At 37.8% G+C, this 17,140-nt stretch overlaps 1 protein-coding gene and 1 long non-coding RNA gene across 2 annotated transcripts in view; both read right to left on the reverse strand.

Annotated features, from left to right (window-relative positions):
* ARL15 (ADP ribosylation factor like GTPase 15) overlaps positions 1–17,140 on the reverse strand; it is a 466,828-nt gene that overhangs the window by 193,922 nt on the left and 255,766 nt on the right. The gene's annotated exons all lie outside the window — the stretch shown is intronic.
* LOC120879501 lies at positions 1,721–5,938 on the reverse strand. Its single transcript, XR_005724802.1, has 2 exons — positions 2,707–5,938; positions 1,721–2,601 (listed from the first exon to the last, which is right to left on the reverse strand). It is a non-coding gene; the product is annotated as an uncharacterized LOC120879501 (long non-coding RNA).

Raw genomic sequence — 17,140 nt, forward strand, 5'->3', positions numbered from 1 at the left:
AGTGCAGAGAAGGGAGCCAAGGCTTCAGTTGCTGCCTAGTTCTTCCTTCTGAAGCCCATTATTTAGAGGGGAAAAAATATCATGTGCAAATCTCATCAAACCTCTTCATTAAATAGGATCTTAAAGAAACAGAAGTTGCTGAAGAATTGGACATGTTAAAAGATCCAGATTGCAAGGAATTCTGCCATTTTATTTCTGACTTTGGATGAGTGGCTACCTTTCTTAAAAATATGGGAAAACTTTAAGACATTGATAAAGACCTATATACCTCCATATTTGAGGGTGAAAATACCTAAGGGAAACATAAAGAAGATTATGTAAGCAAATGGGCTATGTCTAGAAGTTAGAGATTCACACAGTGCATTTCTCTTTCCCAGTAGTTAGATCTGACAATGGGACTTGATTTATCGGGCAAGAAATAACCATGCTGTCTTTCTACTGTCAATGGAACAAATCAAAGTACTACAGTTCATGAGCAATGCCTTCCAACTTAAAAAGAGGAAGAAAGGACAGAGAAAGGTTCATGAGTTCTGCTGGCTGTTTGTGTAGCAAATCCATAGTGCCACTGTAGTCACTTTAATAATTGAGACTCATGGAACAAGAGAGAAGTCCTAAGCAATAGGAAGAGAGTCATTGGCACACTTTAATTTTTAAATGCTTTTCTTAAATATTCCATGCTATGAGGACTGAGTACTCTGCTCATTCGACTAACTTATAGTAGTAGGGGTGGTTGTGCAAGAATTAAATGTGCTTTGGATGGATACTGATAATAAAATGAATTTGGATATAGTTACATGTGACACATATTGCTACTTCTGGTCAAAAGCTTTTCTTTAAAAATTATCTTGGGAAACTATCATTTCTCCTTATTTAGAAGCTTTTAAAAATGCATTCATTGTATTAATAGATATATGGTAAACACTGGATATTCGGGTTGCCAAATTTACAGCTCATAAGCTTCCTGAAGTAAATCATTGATTAGAATTGTAACAATGACCACAATCATATAGAACTATGAGTTCTTTAAAACAGTTAACAATTATTTGAACTGTTTAATAGGGGAGTTTTTTGTTTGTTTTTCTGTTTTAAAGGGTAACAATACTTCAAACAAGGCTTATCATTCTAATCATTCATTCATTGTTCAACAGATTTATTAAACACGTGCTGTGTTTAATGGAATAAGGTGGGGGTTGTGGGAATTAATCATACAGACAACAAGAGGACTGAGTGATCAATGTGGGGTAGTAATCCCCACACTGCTAGTGTTTATCCTGTAACCAAGGTACTATGGGAACCAAGAGGCTGAGCCTCTAGTTTTGGGGAGGAGTTACAGCTCCTCCTGGGAATCAGGAAGCCTTTCAGGAGGACCACTGGAAATGGGCCAGGCCAGGAGTGAAGGGCACTGGAAACTCTGGAATGCTCTTGCACCTCAGTGAGTGAGCCTGGCACTCTCGGTTTATGTGACCAAACCCACAAGTGTTCTCTGAGGCCTCTAAGGACACCATAAGGCTCAGAATGGGAGCTGATTCTCAAGCCACAGATGGCTGCTGATAGAATGGCTGGGTGGGGTAAGACTATTCTTGGGCTCATCTAATCTTAGATATCTGGACACTCCCACAGGGGTGGAGGAATAGGATAGTTTTGGGGCCACTGCAGTGGTGTTGACTTTCTTTGGAAAAGATCCAGAGGCTGTAACTTAAAGTGATCTATTTAAATTTACCTTTCTTTCTTTTTTTTTTTGAGGGAAAAAGTGCAGGAGAAAGAACAAGCTCTGGGTCCACCCTTCCATCTCACCACCACCATCACCCCCATCATTTTTGTAGGAACTCTGCATGCACAGAGTTGGGGGGAGCCCTGACACTGTCATTTTCCCTCCAGAGCTAGATGTGCCTGTGGCATTCCTGCACTGTAAGCTGACGGGGGAGGACTGAGTGCTCCCTGGAGGACAAAGTGGTAATGCTCAGAAATTTTGCAAACACATGAAGACAACATTGCCTACCTGCCAAGGGTGTGGCACCATGTTCTGGCTAAGAGGACGGCAACTGATTTCACTCATCCAAGCAAATTTTTAGGGTGTAAAGGGAGTTGAAAAACATCATCTTGGAAGCTGCTAAAGGGATAAACATGATTTGAAAATGATTGGGTGGGAGAGCTCATATTTATGAATCCTTAGTGAGGCGGTTTTATGGTTCAGATATTATTGCTTTGGCTAATGTCTGAGTGTATGTATACACAGATTTTAATAAGAAACAACCATGAAATTTGAGAAACCATTTCACTGAAATATAGAACAAATACATCTCAGATACTATACTCTGGGAAAGGCTGAATTCATTCACTTTGGGTGAAATGATTCTACACTTCTACCTTGTCTACTACTAATATGGAAACAGCAAGAAATAATGGACTGTCTTAACCCCTGATCTTCAGAGTGCTCGGTAAGCTATCAGGGATTAAAATAAATCACAGAATAATCTTTGATTTTACTTAATAACATGTAACTAGTCTCACAGTTCAATTTCACAGTTCATATCTATTGTTGACATTAGTTTACTTCTACTGATCTCATTTCTTTTTCCTTTGCTATAGTTTAGAGCAATGCTGCTGCTGCTGCTAAGTCACTTCAGTCGTGTCCGACTCTGTGCAGCCCCATCGACGGCAGCCCACCGGGCTCCCCCGTCCCTGGAATTCTCCAGGCAAGAACACTTATTTAAAGTATAATCTGAAAATCAGACCAGGCTACAGACGTAATAAGTACAGAAATAGAGAATAAGAACTGAGAAGATGTTTGACAGCATTTGACATGGCTGTGACTTCCAAATATGTGATCAGTGGTCTCATCTCACTGAACATATAGATAAAGAGTACTGGTCAGTGTTGGGTTGGGGATGAGGTGGTAGGAGTCAGTCCTTTATCACAAATAATTTGATTAGCATTGGTATAAAATATCTGGCATCTGCATATAAAACATTTTAAAATTTGCTTCAGCTATTCACGTGTAAATTGCAGTAAAAGTTATTAGACCAACATTTTCTAAGTTGCATTCTTAAATACAGACATCTTTGGCCTTTCGAACATTTTCTACTGCTATTTTCTCTGAAAGATTTTCACTGGGAAGGCTTATAAATTTAACACCCTGAGTACTCACCCTTTATAGTACTCAACTCTGAGTAGCCTAGGGCTCTGGGTATCACACATAAGACTTTATCATCTGGACACTTCAGACTAATCTAGGTCAGGTCTGATGTATACTTAAATGTATTATCACTTTGGAATTTATAGGCTTTAAACAAAATCTCCTCTATGACTCTTTAGTCCTAAAATTCTGTAAAGGCAAATAGCCTCACCCTACTTATAAGGGCTTTAGAGAGATGTTTCATAACCTGAGACAAGCCTTCCTTCAAGATGTACAAGAAATGAAGGGGTTAGTAAATAAGTGTAATTCATGCATATGTATTTAGCAGTGGCTTAAATGTGTATTCATCAAATGTAAATTTTATCAGTCTTTCAGGTAAAGAGATTTCTTGAAGTGATGACTGTTCACCTTGACTGCAGTGTATTTTATGACCTCCCCAGACAGCATGGGGAATCCATGAATATTACTGCTCCCCACCTATCCTAACACTTCATGAACCACGCATGTCAATCAGTCATAAAAATTTACACTAGCCCATTAAACCAGGAATAAAAAGAAATCAAATGAATTAAGCAAAAATAAGGCCTAATGATAAGTACTATGAATTGGGCCTTCATTTTTCTTTGATTTTCCTTCTCACAAAGATGAGAATCAAGTTCGTATAGGCAGGTGACTTAATGATTTGAAAAGAGGACAAAACATGAAGATATCGAGGAGAGACAAGAAATTTACAAATGCACAGTCTAAATGCAAAAAATTTACACATGCAAACTCTAAAACCAGTTGTAGAGCCAAATAATTTTTATAGTTTCACTGACCTTTTTCAAATTTTCCTCAAGTGTGGATGAATATATTATTTTCATTTTAAAATTGAGTAGGCAGAAGAAAGTTGTCTGAGGGTAACCTAGATGATACTACTCACAACTTGAGGCTGTAGCTTAGTTTTCAAACAAAACCATGATATTTTGCTACTTTAGGACTCTGCAGTCCCAGATCTTAAGAGCAAAAACCAAAACCGTGTTATGGTTGGATTCCTTGATTTCTCTACTTTCAGGAAGCAGCACCCCTGGTTTGGACAGCTACAAGGAATGGCAGAGATACTAGGGCACAACTGCATTTACCACAGATATTCCAGCCTGCTAAAATTTAAACATGTGACTCGTTTCTGTTGGCATTTACCATGCTTACAAAGCCAACAATGGAGGAAGCCAGAAATGCTGTTACCACACCTACAGCTGTCAGGAACAACACTAAAAGGCTCCAAATGTTAATAAGTATAATCATAATACTGTATTTTGTATATTAGCTGATTGACTGTACAGCTACAGAAACGTGATGCATCCTGGGCACCAGCAATTAAAATGTTCATGTTAATGCGGCAGATATGTTGCCAACTAACACGGATCTTTCCAAAAGCATGTGTAAAGATAATAAAGAATGAGAATAGGGAACAGAGCAAAACACAAAAAGACCAAGGGAAGAAAAAACAACTCATTCTAAAAGTGAGGAATTATCAGAAGGATATGAGTAAATTAAGGCAAAAAGAATGGGAAGGCAGCAGCACTGACTGGAGAGGTCTTACAGGATTGTCAAAACTGGGGTAGGTACACATGTGATGAGAATGACAGAAAATGTAAAGAACTGTAAAAGAAGAACCTGTAGGACTGTGTCAAGCAAAAAACAAAGATGTGTACAAGTAGAATTCTGAAAGAAAATAATAAAAAATAAACTATTTTGGCCACTGAAAAGTTAAGTTTCTTGTTGTCTTGGACCCATTACCCAGTAAAATGATTTTCTCAGCCTGTTCAGAGGTAGAGTAACTTTCTTGAAACCACTGAGGCAAAAATCATCCCCAATGAGATAAAAATGAGAATCTTAATTACTTGATGTTCAAGGACAACAGTGTACCAATCTCACTGAATTTTAAACTTCCCAGTAGACAGTGTGAAGCTTTCTGAGGGCAAGTATGATTAGTCATTTACACAGGACCAAATTGGAGTCCTATTCCTATTATCGGTGCCTTATGATGGTTTGTTTAGTCATTCTTAATTAACTTCTTTTCCAATCAGCCTTGAAAATCAAATAGTTTATTAAGGGGAGGAAAAAGTCCAAATATTTACGAAGCTTGTTTTATAGCAGCAAATTCAGGATCGGACTAACGACATAAAAACTAAGCAGCAGCAAAATATTGGCTGGGAACAGGGTAGATCCTAAGAGTGGTTTTGTCAGACAAATGCAATCTCACTAAGCAGTAGTGACTCCACGTGAATGATGACTTGAAACCAGTATTCAAATCTCAAAAAGCAGGTATGTAATTTGGTAAACCAAAGCAATGCTATTCAGGGTCATAAAAGATCAATAGCCATTCTTCTAGCTTCAGCCCCAGAATCCCTGCAGGAAGCTGGCTCAGTCCAATACAGCCCATAGTAGTTTTTGCCAGAAGAACTCAAAGCCCCATTAATGTGGCAAATAATTACAACATACCCTTCTGGCATCTATTAACTTTTCTTTAATCATGTTTTTTGTCTCTTCAATTAGACTTTAAGTTAATTAAGAGCAGAGAACTTCTGACATTTCTTCTGTGGCCATCACACCTAACTATGCAAGTGTGATTAAATATTAGATAATAAATTTAGGTAATTTACCATATTAATAGGTTACTATTAATAAGGAAAAATCATATAACTCTCCCAACAAAAATTTAAAAAGCACTGGATAAATTTCCACATCCATTCATCATAAAATCTATTTCACAATAGAAAAGGACAGCTTTTGCAAGAATGTCCTTCATCTTTTGCTGGATTAAAGTCATTTTTCTAAATACATACATAAATAAATAAAATAAATAGCCTGTAGCCAACATTATCGTTAAAGAGGAAATGTTTCAAAGCCACTCCTTTATAAGTCAGACGGAGAGGAGAACACTTGCTGTCACCAATTCTATTCAAAATTGTCCTGAAGCCCCAAGTCTGCAGGAAGATAAGAAAAGGGAATAGAAATAACATAGAGATAGGAAGAAACAAGCTGTTATTTACTGATGAAATTGATGCACACAGAAAAATCATAGAATATACAGATAAATCATAAAGATGGAAGTCTAGCAAGTTTGCTGGCTACAAAAATATATAAATGTACATTTCTTGTATATAACAGCAACAATCAGATGTTGCTGATATAACATAAAATGTTAACATAAAATGTCAAATTATGCACAAAGATTGGCAAAATATAAAAAGCAAGATAATTCCACATATTGACAGGGATATGAACAAAAGGTATTTTCATCTACTCTGGAAAATGTCTCGGTAGTACCTAATAAGGTTGAATATGCAGGTACTTTAAAATCCTTACATTCTTTAGGTATATACTATCATGAAATGTTTGTATGTATAAATCAGAAACACTGAGAAATGTTCACAACAGTTTTCTTCAATATCCAAACAATGTAAACAACAATGGAAAATATACATCAAGAGTAGAGTAGATGAACAGTGATATATGATAGAATATTATATAGCAATGAAAAGGAATGAATAATAGCCACCGTGATAAACATGGATGCATTGCAAAAAAACGTAAAAAACGTAATCATGAACCAACAGAGAATCACAGAACATGTTTCACAGTGAGTTCTTAACCTACATAAAGGTCAAAACAGGCACAGCACTATGTAATACAGAGGTGATGGAAGCAAGGAAATAGGCAACACAAAATTCAAGACAGTGATTGCTTTTGGATGGGGAGGTAGCGAGGCACATTCAAATAAAGGGCACAGAGATGAATAAGGTGTTATTCTAGAATGTAGATGCAGGGATGCTAGCATTTGTTATACTATTCTTTAAACCACAAACATGGTCCTACATGTTTTTCACATTTTTAATATAGTATTTCACAATAAGTGAAGGAAGGAAAAAGGAAGAAAGAATGGGAGGAAGGACAGAAGGAAGGATAAAGAGAGGAAAAAAGGAAACAGGAGGCCAATTAGAAAATCCTTAAAATGATGAGATAAAAATGATGTGCCATGGCACCTTCCTTGCATGAGGTAGAAGGCTGCAAGACATCTTTGTAACACAACTGCAAGGGGCTATAACAAGATGGGACATTTAGACTCCTTTTACTAAAATTGATGAGTCATTTGTCATAATGCAGATGGTTTATGGCTGAAAGGCAAAATTGAAAACATTTGGGTTTTTTTCTTATTTGAAAAACAAGTTTCACTAAATTAAATTTCCTCTAAAATTTTTAAGTACTAGGTTGGAAATCAAAGGAATCCACTTTCACATTTTTTCAATTATTTATAATAAAACAAGGAAATGTATCAGACCACAAAAATTTTTTCTTCCACACTTCGGAAATATGGAAGATACTACTTTCTCTGTGTGACCATTTACCATAAATAGATTTAAATCCAAATTGAGCTATTGAGAGGTGAAAAAGCCAGTTAAAGTGTCAACACTCCCAACACCAGCCAAATAACCTTTTGGCAATGGCTAATACAAATGTTTTCATAACTTATGTTTTTTAAGGTCACTATTCAAATTCCATACTTCTATATCTCTGCTTTTAGAGACTTTCTTTCTTAAGCTTTAGAGGGCTAAAGCTTGTTTCTCAAACATCCGTTTAGTAGAGAAATTTTAAGTTTGGAAATCTCTTAGAATGCTAGAGAACTCTACTCACATCTACACCCACGGTGAGAGAAGGTGGAACAATGGGAGGATGAGAAAAGCGGAGATCCAGAGACTGTCTGCAGAGCATCTGTTCTAGCAGCCCAGTCGTGGGCCTTCTCCTGGACCAGTGAAACTCCATCTGGTGCAGGAAGATAACTGTTCCCCAGGTGGTGTGTCCACCTGTCAACTGACAGTTGGGCGTGTGCCATCGAGAAGGGCAGACACAATTTGGCACAGGCTTTTGGAGCATTTCTTACAACTTAATGGCTAAGCTAGACTTGAGATAAAGAGATGAGGGAACAAAAAAGAAAACGTGATGGGCACTGCTGGACCCAAGCATCAGCTAGGGAATCTGGGTCACGCCTAGAACAGGCGTCTGATGGGGTATGCCATGAAGGGCGGAGCGCCACAGGGAACAGTGCCAGCCTCTGCCTTTCTGGGCTTGCCAGCCCTTGGCAGGGATACTGGAAAACGAGACATCCCAAGTCAGACACATTTCCGTACATTCCTCTCCCTCCCCTGCCTCCAGCTACTTACATGTGGCTAATGGACACAGTAGAGAAACTTTTTTTTTTTTAAGTGGCACTAGAATATGGAATCTATGCATGTATATCCCAGAACTTTTAGGGCTAAAATAGATATGAGAGTTACCTCCTTGTGAAGCTTCATGCTACATACTTATTCCAAGTGATGCCCCAAACCTATTTGGAATTCTTTTGGTATTTATCTTTAGAAGTCTTTGCATATTCTTGTGAATACCATCAGCAATGAAGATGTTTAGTTCTAAAGAGTAAATTTTTCCTAAACTATGTGAGCAGGTGCTCAACACATACATACTGAATAAAAGAACAAATTGGTCGATGAAATACACATTCATGGTACTTAGACAAATCCACAATTACATAGGTGACCAAGAAGAAATACTTTTAAAAAAAAAGCAAAACACATATAAAGGTTTTCTTGGATGGCTCACATGCCAGAAGGCAGAAGACCTTGAAGCTGGCACTGCTGAAATAACAGAGCCTCTTATGGTAATCCTGGATGCAGAGGGTATCAACCTCTTTGTCTCTGCATTACTCCTTACAGGGAAGGTTGTTAAGGCACCAGGCCTCAGCAGGATTTCCTCTCCCTTACTAGGTTGGCTTCCAGAGATATCTTTGACCAGGTCTCAGACATAACACTAATATAGATGATCTTTAAGTTGATCTTTGTTCTGTTAAGTCTTATAACAACATGAATACTGAAATCTATTTTAAATAGGAAAATAAAATCCAAATTATATAATTTCATCTGTTATCACTTTTTCCTGTAACACAATACATCATAAAATTTAAAAGTCTGTACTTAGAAGGGAACAGTGTTCATACACACTGCAGTATATACATTTTTGAAGGTCTTATTGCTTCATAATCACACCCCATACACATACATATTTATATGATACAGGCATATAAAGAAAGTATTCATAAAGGATGAGTGATGGACAAACACAAAGCCATACTTTGATGTTAAAGACGCAGCCCTTTAGTGCTGAAAAGGACATGTAATTGAATTCTTGGTAATCACTGAGAATAGTGTCTATTGTTGAATGTGCAACGCTCATAGAAGTCTGGTCTAGGGAATTTGCTCCATTCTAAGGTGAATTCTCCATAGCTCAACTCAAACATGAGACATTGTGACATTGAGCCAAATGCCTGGGCCAGAGTATTCTTTAGATTAAGACCAAACCAGCACCCCAAACCTTGTCTGACATGAACTGAAAATACTTGGGCAGCATTTGCCCTAAGTGGAGACTGTTGCAGGGTCCCCCTGGCTCTCCCTCTAAGCACTTTGGCACACATTCAGCAACTCTTTATTTTTTAAAAACTTTTAATTTTATATAGAAATATAGCTGATTAACAATGCTGTGATCGTTCCAGGTGCATAACAAAACAACTCAGCCATACATATACATGTATATATTCTCCAGGCTGCCTCATGACATTGAGCAAAGTTCCCTGTACTATACAGTACATCCTTGTTGGTTATCCATTTTAAATTTAGCAGTGTGTACATACTGATTCCAAACTGTTCCCTTAACTCTGTATTTGATGGCTATCTTTTCCTAATAAACAGCTAGGATTTACTGTAGGGGATGTTCTGATTCTCATGACCCAAAGGCCTAAAGTGTGTGTGTTTGAAGGTCTCTACTACAATATGCTTTCTACACATCCTCTCCTCATTAAAAGATTGATTTGAATGAATTCCCTGGTGGTCCAGTAGTTGGGACTCTGCACTTCCACTGCTGGGTGCCTGGGCTCAATTCCTGGTCGAGGAACTAAGATCCAAACAAGCTGTGCAGTGCAACCAAAAAAACATTTTTTAAAATTAATTAACTAAAATAAAAATTGATTTGGGTTATCAAACCTCTTCTGAAATAAGTAAGTGATTTCTGGAAATGTACAAAAATGACTTAGTCTTTTCTCTCAAGTATCAATATTACATAGTAAGTGACTTCTCTATTAGAGAAGAGTTGAGAATATACCCTGATGAGAATCAAGAGTCTGCTATAAAAGACAGATTATTTTAAATAAGAACTTAATATGGACACACACACACATGTATGTGTATATATATGTATACGTTTTTAAAAAATGCATTCTTAAGCACAGATGTGTCTTCAGTGTGGTCTTAGAGTGAAAGTTTCTGTACATGATTGAGTCTGTGAAACAGATGAAAGGCATTTCGGATGATTACCCCAGGGACACAATGCATCTCAGGCTTGGTGTATACATGCCATACAAGGCAAGTGGATACTTTTTTGACATTTACCACCTGCCTTAGCAAATGTCATACCAGTTAATGTTCACCAAATTTCTGCATTCTACCATGACTAGTCTTAGGAAGTTTTTAATTCAAAGTTCTTTAATAATTGCTACATTTCTCCAATACATTAAACATACTTCCATTTCTTCAAGGGTAGAGAAGAAAAAAGGAACAATTCTACTCAATAAATTTTGTCAGCAATATCTGAGTTATTATTATTATTTAACATGACAATATTAAATATTTTTATTTCAGGAATAAAACCCATGGAAATTCTCGGCAAATAAAATAACATTAACAAACAAGCAAACAAAAAAGGTACTGGGCACATAATTCATATAGGTATTTTAAATAATGATTCCCATTTTCTCTTAAATATCCAAATTAAATATTTCAAGTATTTTTAGGAATGCTGCGTTATAATAATTTTTTTTACCATTATCTAAATCTTTCATTTTACCTATCTCTAAAAGTTAATTACTGCCACCACACTATAAAGAAAAACAGCTTTGAAAACTGCCCAATTGGAACACTATACAATGGCAGGGACGTGATCCACATATTGCACACTACACAGCTTAATCCATTATAGGCACTGAATAAATTTGTTAATCTGCCAACATTTACTGAGTACCTACTATGTTTGAAGGAGGTGCTCTAGGCACCTACAGATCTATCAGTAATCAAAACAGAGATCCTTTTTCCCAGTAAATATTTGCTGAGTCAATAAAAGGTAGCTCAGCAAGTTTCTTAACAAGAACATCAGCAATTTCTGAAATAGAGACACAGTGCAATATCATTCAGAGAAGATAACAGTGGTATAAAATTAAAACTCAGAATTATTTTGAGAGCTAAGAAGTATTTTCTAATGTGCTGTATCCTTTAGTAGGTCACAGCACTTTACAGGATAGAGAGAATCTAGGAATCGATTGCCACTTTGAGGTCAGATGAGTTGATGTAAATCCCAGCCGGTCTTTTCTCCATCACATGTCACCTGGGTGGTAGAAGTATTTCATAAGAGGTAACAAAAAAGGGAGGGGCACTCCCAGGGAGGGGCCTTCCCAGTGGCAAAGAATCCACCTGCAATGCAGGAAACATAGGAGGCGCACATTCTTTCCCTGGGTTGGGAAGATCCCCTGGAGGAGGATATGGCAAACCCACTCCAGTATTCTTGCTTGGAGAATCCCATGGACAGAGGACCTTGGTGGGCTACGGTTCACAGGGTCGCAAAGAGTTGGACATGACTGAAGGGACTGAGCACGCACGCATGCACCAGAAAAGGGAACAGCTATCTAATGCAAAGATACCTTTTAACTCTGTGATTATTATTTCTCATCTGAGTGTATAAAGCGTCACATTACGAAAATGTATTGCTCTCTTTAGAATGGTTAACAATTCCCAAAATATACTGTTTTTGTATCTCCAGTACTTTTTTTTGATCTTCTCTTCTCCTTCTTGCCTCTCACTTATAAAACTGAGGAATACAAATACTGAATGAATGGAGCTAGAGGTGGGTTAAAGCCAGGAAAGCTTAAGGATGAGGTTCGGTGTTCGCAAAAATTGCTTTCAGTGTCATTCTTTCTCTAATGACATCTCATGTTATTTCTAAAAACTAGATGAACTGGACAGTAAGCTAAGCCCAAATCAGCAGACTTCCTTTCATAAGTATAGAATACAATAGTCACTCCATTTCACAAATATATAAATATATATTTGGTTTAGTTTCTTCAATATATTACTCTAATTTTAACTGAACTCATTTGCAAAAGAGGCCCATCTACAAATTGGCAGCTAGGGCCTATCCAAGTATCAAAAATCATACCAGAGAAAAAGATTTAAAACTTCAAAGTGAAAAAAAAAAGTATATGTTAAAAATCAAATAAAATGCTTTTTTTTCTTTAATAAAATCAAAGAGAAGAGATTGTTGTGGTAGAGTAAAACCCTACAGGAGTAGAAGAGATTAGGAAGAGGCAGCAAGAATACACAGAAGAACTATACAAAAAAAGGTGCTAATGACCTGGATAACCACCATGGTGTGGTCATTCACCTAGAGCCAGACATCCTGGAGTGTGAAGTCAAGTGGGCCTTAGGAAGCATCGCTAGGAACAAAATGCGTGGAGGTGATGGAATTTTAGCTGAGCTATTTCAAATCCTAGAAGTTGATGCTATGAAAGTGCTGCACTCAGTATGTCAGCAAATTTAGATAAATCAGCAATGGCCACAGGACTGGAAAAGGTCAGCTTTCATTTCAGTCCCAAAGAAGGGCAATGACAAAGAATGTTCAAACTATGGCACAATTGCACTCATTTCACACGCTAGCAAGATAATACTCAAAATCCTCCAAGGTAGGCTTCAACAGTATATGAACTGAGAACTTCCAGAAGTGGAAGCTGGGTTGAGGAAAGGCAGAGGAATTAAAGATCAAATTGCCAACATTTGCTGGATCACAGAGAAAGCAAAGGAATTTCAGAAAAACATATACTTCTGCTTCAAAGATTATGCTAAAGCTTTTGTTTGTGTGGATCACAATAAACTGTGAAAAATTCTTAGAGAAATGGGAATACCAGACCACCTTACCTGTTTACTGAGAAACCTACATGCAGATCAAGAAGCAACAATTAGAACAGCACATGGAACAATGGATTGGTTCAAAACCAGGAAAGAGTACGTCAAGGCTGTATATTTTTACCCTGCTTAACTTCTATGCAGAGTACATCATGTGAAATGCCAGGCTGGATGAATCACAAGTTGGAATCAAGATTGCCAGGAGAAATATTAACAACCTCAGACTTCCCTAGTGGCTCAGATGGTAAAGTGTCTGTCTACAATGCAGGAGACCCAGGTTCAATCCCTGGGTCAGGAAGATCCACTGCAGAAGGAAATGGCAATCCACTCCAGTACTCTTGCCTGGAAAATCCCATGGACAGAGGAGCCTGGTAGGCTACAGTCCACGGGGTCGCAAAGAGTCGGACACGACTGAGCGACTTCACTTCAGATATCCAGGTGACACCACTCTAATGGCAGAAAGTGAAGAGGAATTAAAAAGCCTCTTGATGAAAGTGAAAGAGGAGAGTGAAAAAGTTGGCTTAAAACTCAACATTCAAAAAACTAAGATGCTGGCACCCAGTCCCATCACTTTACGGCAAATGGAAGGGGAAAAAGTAGAACAGAGACAGATCTTCTTAGGGCTCCAGAATCACTGTGAATGGCAACTGCAGCGATGAAATCAAAAGATGCTTGCTCCATAGAAGGAGAGCTATCATAACCTAGACAGAGTATTAAAAAGTAAGAGACATCAATTTGCCAACAAAGTTCTGTATAGTCAAAGCTATGATTTTTCCAGTAGTTGTGTACAGGTGTAAAAATTGGACCATAAGGAAGGCTGAGCACCAAAGAACTGATGCTTTCAAATTGCAGTGCTGGAGAAGACTCTTGAGAGTCCCTTGGACAACAAGGAGATCAAAACAAGTCAATCCTAAAGGAAATCAACCCTGAATATTCATTGGAAGGACAGATGCTGAAGCTGGAGCTCCAATATTATGACCACCTGATATTAAGAGCTGACTTACTGGAAAAGACCCAGATGTTGGGAAAGAGGAGGGCAAGAGAAGGGGGTGACAGAGGATGAGATGGTTGGATTTCATCATCAACTTAATGGACATGAGTATGAATAAACTCAGGGAGACAGTGAAGGACAGGGAAGCCTACTGTGCTGTAGTTCATGGAGTCGAAAAGAATTGGGACACAACTAAGCGACTGGACAACAAATAAAACAGCAGATGAGCTGAAGTCCAAAGACTTGGGTTCAAGTCATAAATGGAATCTGAGTAATTTATTACTTCATTACCAGGACCTTCATTTATAAAATGGATAAGGAAGTAATACGATGCCAGGCTTCCCCCAGGCAGTTGAGAGAGTTACTTGAGATAATGTATGTGAAACATACCTTGTGCTACACACATTATTTCAAATAATTTCGGCCTTTTCTCTGTCATCCCACAGTACTCCTTACATATTTTCCTTGGCTCTTACTGTAATATTGTAATGATTTGTTGTATCTAGGTGATTTGAAGATGGCATCACTAACTCATTGGATTTGAGCTTGAGCAAACTTTGGGAGATGGTGAAGGACAGGGAGGCCTGGTGTGCTGCAGTCCATGGGGTCGCAGAGTCAGACACGACTGAAGTGACTTAGCATAGCACAATGTAGCTTTTAAGTATATTTCTTGGGATAATCTATCAGTTCCAAAGTCCTTTTGAATATGAAAGAAAAATTAATAATTCCAGATCACTTTTGCATTCCTATAATATTTAAGCTGGCAATATATTCCAGGAACTTGGGTGTTTTTTGATACATCATCTATTTTCTTTCATAGCTTTCTTTTATAGCTTCTTCAACAGTAAGCTATAAAATATACCAGTTTAAGCTTGATACAGAGGAAAGACAAACATTGAAAACAAATTTAGCTTTCTTAAATAACACTGACTCTACGGGGAGGACTCACAAGTATGTACACTTAGACACAATTTGAGTAGACATGTAGGAACAAATCTCAGAGCTCTGTGCCATTGTTAGTATGGGAATTCACCAAGACACTCCTGCAGCATTTCCAAATGGAATGCATGGACACTTCACTAAGGGTTGAACACAGAGCATAAAAAAGTGCAATGACTTGCTGTGCATTTGCGTTCTCTTTTACACCCAAGCCCATTGTACAAAGGTCCAGCTATGACAGGGTGTTGAAAACTGGCAGCACTGCAGAAGAACCCAGGGTCACAGAATCATTTCATAAATGTATGTAAGACTGAAGGACAAGGTGATGCTCCTCTGATTGGTATAACTCAAAGGTGAGTTAAAACCAACTTTGGAATGAACAGCTCTCAGAGATCTGAAAGCTTTCTAACACCGGGATTTTCAACTTTGCGATTTACCAACCCTGCTGTTGGCCTTTCTTGACCGGTTGTGAAGTAAATCAGGCAAACTAATGTGGGCTAACAAGTCTTTTTCGCACTATGCGATCACCCTGCCTCTCTCTCTCCCCGCAGACATGGCCTTTCTCCCACTCTGTCTGGCTGCCCTCCTCAAAGCGCACAAAATGGCCACCGCAGTAACCCTGCATTACTGTCATTAGATCACAGATTAGTCAAGTGGAACTGGCTGGGCTTCCCAAAGGAGAGCTATACTTCAAAATCCTGTCCATGTCAAATGAAGGGAAAAAACCTGCGTGTAGGGTCACCCAGATCAATGATCAAAAGAAACTGGGAATGAACCGGGGGTGGGGGGAGACAACACCCTCCTTTTTACTAAACACACAGGTCTGAGTTAGGATAAGGAATACAGAGATTGGAGGCAGTTTTTTTTCCTAGTATGTCTTGTTTTCTTGTTTTCATTGTTTTATTAAGTAATTTGTTTCCATCAGGCCCTTCTGGTTGGTAAATTTGGGGCTTTGGGAAAGTCCATAAGGAATCCTTAAAACTTCCCCCGAAAGAGAACACACCCCAGAAAATCTTGTTTTTAGGAAGACTCAGTTCTAAAAACAACTGAAAAGCAATAAAAGTAATGCAAAGTAATCCACCTTTAAGGTTTACGAAGATTTTATTTAAATCTGAAAGTAAGAACTGGTGCGAAGAACACTCTAAAATAATCTGAGTAACTTCTTGGGCCTTCAAAGAGAGGAAACAAGACTGTCAATCACATCCTGAGAACATACCATGTGACACACTATAAAAAGGAGATTTTTGGGCTTCTGTGGGGCCTCCCAGAAAGCTAGAGACCTGCAGGTAGGTCCACAGCTAGTCCAAACACCTCCCTTATTTTTATGCTTTGGCAAAGTATAACATTCTACACCTACTTTTGTTTTGCTTTTTTAAAGACAAAGCTACAAACTTAACAGTACTGTGAAACTGACGTATTAAAAACTAAGGCAAGAATGATCTATCTGAAACATCATCAAGAACAAGTTTTAGTGTCAAATTGTGCAAGCAAAAATCACTGAAAGATTTGATCTTTCTGGCTTCATCACAGCAAAAGAGGAAAGAACATTTTATTAGTGATTTAAAACTAGCAGTTTCTGATAAGAACTCTATATATATGAAAGTAAGATAAATTAATTGCTTGTAACTAATCTAATAAAAATTGTAAGGGTTGTATAAGACCTCATTGCTTCATTGATTTCCTTTTAATTTCTTTTTTGTATTTATAATTTATTCTTTGAGTACCCTCAAAAGCATATAAATATATTGTGCCTAGATGGATTGTTTCCTATATCATCTTTGTGTATCTGCTGAGCACTGACAGCCCACTGTACCAGACAGGGCTATAAGTGTCATTTAATCCTCTTAACATCTTGGTCTGGAGGAGGCGAGGAGAAACAGTTAATACTGAGTACTCTCTATGGGCTCATTTAATCCTTACTGTTCACTATGAGATAGGTTCTAAGACTATCCCTATTTTACAGATGAGGATACAGACTTTAGTATTTGCCCAATATGACTCAACAATTAGGATTTAAATCCAGATTTTGACCTCAGA

This window comes from Oryx dammah, unplaced genomic scaffold (genome assembly GCF_014754425.2).
Source record: "Oryx dammah isolate SB20612 unplaced genomic scaffold, SCBI_Odam_1.1 HiC_scaffold_20, whole genome shotgun sequence".
NCBI lineage: Eukaryota > Metazoa > Chordata > Mammalia > Artiodactyla > Bovidae > Oryx > Oryx dammah.